At 40.1% G+C, this 3,330-nt stretch overlaps 1 pseudogene; it reads right to left on the bottom strand.

Moving 5' to 3' along the window:
• Window positions 1–1,593: 1,593 nt before the first annotated feature.
• On the bottom strand, window positions 1,594–3,063 carry LOC103213647 (annotated as a pseudogene).
• Window positions 3,064–3,330: the final 267 nt, after the last annotated feature.

The raw sequence follows: 3,330 nt of genomic DNA, 5'->3' as shown, positions 1-3,330 counted from the left end.
TATTTACAATAGCCAAAAGATGGAAACAACCTAGGTTGTCCATCAACTGAGGAATGTATAACCAAACTTTGGTACATGCACACAGTAGAATACTATGCAACCCTGAAGAATAACCTAGAATATGCAAAACACCACATAACATGGATGAACTTGGAGGACATTATACTGAGTGAAATAAGTCAATCACAGAAAGACATATATTGTATTAGTCCATTATTGTAAAATCAAGGAAAAGTTTATCTGTGGAAGGAAATTTTCTTTGTTGGTTACCAGGGGTGGGCGGGGAGGGTTGGGAACACTGTTCTGTTGGTTGAGATAAGTATTGATTTGGGTGAAGAGAAGGTCAATGTACCAAATGTGAGTGATCAACATGGTGGCATTGAGGAAGAGGAAGATGTAGAGAGGTACATGGGAGATATAGACAACAAAGATGAACCCTTTTGCACATATGGTACTGCGTTGTCAGTGAAGGCAAATATGGGTATACAAGTGGATAGATGGGTGGACAGGCTGAACTATTAGGTATGTCTGTGAAGCGAAAAGTGTACCCAAGACCATGTAGAGGGTTGGCAGACAATGGTCCTATAAGTGTATTTGTATGATCTGAATTCCCAGGTGTATAGTAAAGCTGACAAATGACAAAGTTGTAGTCACTTCCTGGTCACAGCTAGCTACCCAGAAGGACTGAGTAGTTGAAACTGTCACAGGGGACATCAGGCTGGCCTGACATACTACACAAAACAGTTTTCCACCTCCTACTTTGGCGAATAGTGACGGATCTTAAAAGCTTGCAAGCAGCCATCTAGATGCAACGATGGGTCTCTCCTCATCCAGATCAAAGAAGAATGAAGAAAACTAAAGATTCATGAAAACAATTAGTGCTAGCAACTGGTACACCACGTGATCCGCAACCTATATGACTATGAGACCAGAAGAACTAGATGGTGCCTGGCTACCACTGTCAACCACTTGGAGGGGGATCTATGTAGGAGATCCTGGATAGAAAGGGAGAACAATGTGGAACAAAACTCAAAATCACTTGGAAAAGGAAAAAAAAAGGGGGAGGAACATGTTTTCTGGTCTGATAGAGCCTGGTGGAACCACTGAGACTATGGCCCCTAACTGCCCCTCAGGTCCAAAATTGAACCCACACCTATGGCTTCCAGCCAAACAAAAGACAAGCATATGAGTTGAACATTTATCTGGGGTAGATACACTTCTTGGAGAGAACAATCATGAGAGAAAGAAGGGTTGTTTATACACAGTGAGACAGCTCATGGGGCAGGGGTGCATGGAGGGATGAACACAGGGACGAGGTGACTGTCAGAAGAAAGTGGGAGGGGAGCTATTGCATTGTGGTAAATTGTAGTTAATGTCATGAGATAAAGTATATATGAAATGTATGGAAAGTGAATTTGCTCTGTAAATTTTCACCCAAATCACAATGAAAAAAAAAAAAAAATTTTGTCTGGTCCCTATAGCTATTACTAGTTTTCCTTTCCAAGAGAATGAACAGATTTTTTTCCCCCACTAGGATACTGAGCAGACAAGCTCAGCCTGCAACTTCAGATCTAAAGAAATATTCATGCTTGCCTAAACATCAGTGGAAAAGTTGTCTTCTTGGTTCAAATGAATGCAAGAAGGCACAAAGAAGTTTTTCATCATTGTGTCTGAAGTAATTCTAACATCTTGAATCTCACACCAATCACTGTTGTTGTTGTTGGTAAGTGCCGTCGAGTCAGACCCAACTCATAGTGACCCCACCTTGGGTTTCCAAGGAGGTATCATTATGGAAGTAGATTGCCCAACCTTCCTTCCAAGGAGTGGCTGGTGGGTTTGAACCACCAGCCTTCTGGTTAGCAGTCAAGTGCATTAGGCACTACGCTACCAGAGCTCCTACACCAATCACTAAATGACATTATGTGTTAAATAGCTGTTGTCTGAAAATCATTAAAAGAACATGGTTCATGGAATGCATCTGCTCTCGTGTTATCTAAGACAAGCCAATCCACCACATTCAGTTCAGGAAGACAGCTTTCCACAATCTGATCAAGCTCATCACAGAATGAACCCCAAACGTTTCTTGTAAACAGAGGCTCATTTTCTCTGCAATGGGATTTAAGTTGTCAGACAGTTTACATGCAAAAGAACCATAAACTCCATTATTTCTATAATACATAAAAAATGGTTCACTACTTCCATTTTTTGCTACTCCAGAGGAAAACTTAACTGTTTACAATTATTTACCTTTGCAATGATATTAACTGTGAGTATCAATGCAGAAGACACATAGTGCTTTCAGGTTCTGAGATTATCTTAATGACATCCAACAAAGGGCTGATAATATGATTAACCTCTTCCAACTGAAATTCAGTTCCTGTGAAGCCTCCACCAGTGTCTCACGTGTTCATCTTGAAGCCAATTCTCCAGCTATGTCAAACACACATACATCATCAGCCAGAACATGCAATATACTTGAGGTTTTCTGAAACCATTCAAGACATGAAATTTAATCTCAATTGTTTGGACATCAACTACCTCAGCCCATTCCAAGAGATGTGTACAATTTGTTAATGTCATGCCAAACTTCTTCACCTCCCATTTTATCCTTGTTGCAATATGTATTAAGACTTTGGCATTTGAATGATTACATGCAATTTTCTTCAGTTCAGTATCATTGCCAAATGTCATAATATTCATGCCAACTTCTGCTGCATACTTTGTCTGAGACACTTGCTTTCATGGACTTAGATAAGTAACATTTTCTGGAGATACACCCAATTCTTGCCCAAAAATCTTTTCATTTTTACTGGAACAAGCAAATCCAATTCCAAGAGCTGCCTAAACATCAGCAACAGGTGGAGCAGAGTTGCACTTCACCAGGTAGAAGGGCTTTGTCTGAGCCACTATATTCTGCCACTGACTGAGTTTCTGCACAATCTTTCTAAGATCTCCCACAAAAAAATGCATTTAATTAGCATAGTTATCAATAAAATTTCCAAGGTTTGTTCATTCACCCAAGAGGCCAATGAAGTAGTTTGTATTATTGATAAATCCTTTCATCTCAGTCATATTCTACACAGCCCAAAGTCATAAACCAAGAAAAGCAAGAGATGGGACACCAAGCTGTATGTCTGAGTCCTTAGAACATGCATCAAACTGCTGCAAATGCTTCTATAGTTGATTGTACTTCAGAACAAACTGACATGTCTCTCAAATAATCACAAGATAATACTGGCAGCAACAGCACACTTGACACTAAAGTGGATGAATATGGGCCTTGGATTTCATGAAGACAGTTATGGACAAGTTAGGAGATAGCCCCCACCC

This window comes from Orycteropus afer, unplaced genomic scaffold (assembly GCF_000298275.1).
Source record: "Orycteropus afer afer isolate SDZICR_OR568_19922 unplaced genomic scaffold, OryAfe1.0 scaffold00016, whole genome shotgun sequence".
NCBI classification, from domain to species: Eukaryota; Metazoa; Chordata; class Mammalia; order Tubulidentata; family Orycteropodidae; genus Orycteropus; species Orycteropus afer.
Note: the sequence above shows the minus strand (reverse complement) of the source record. Positions and strands in the feature narration are given on the sequence as shown.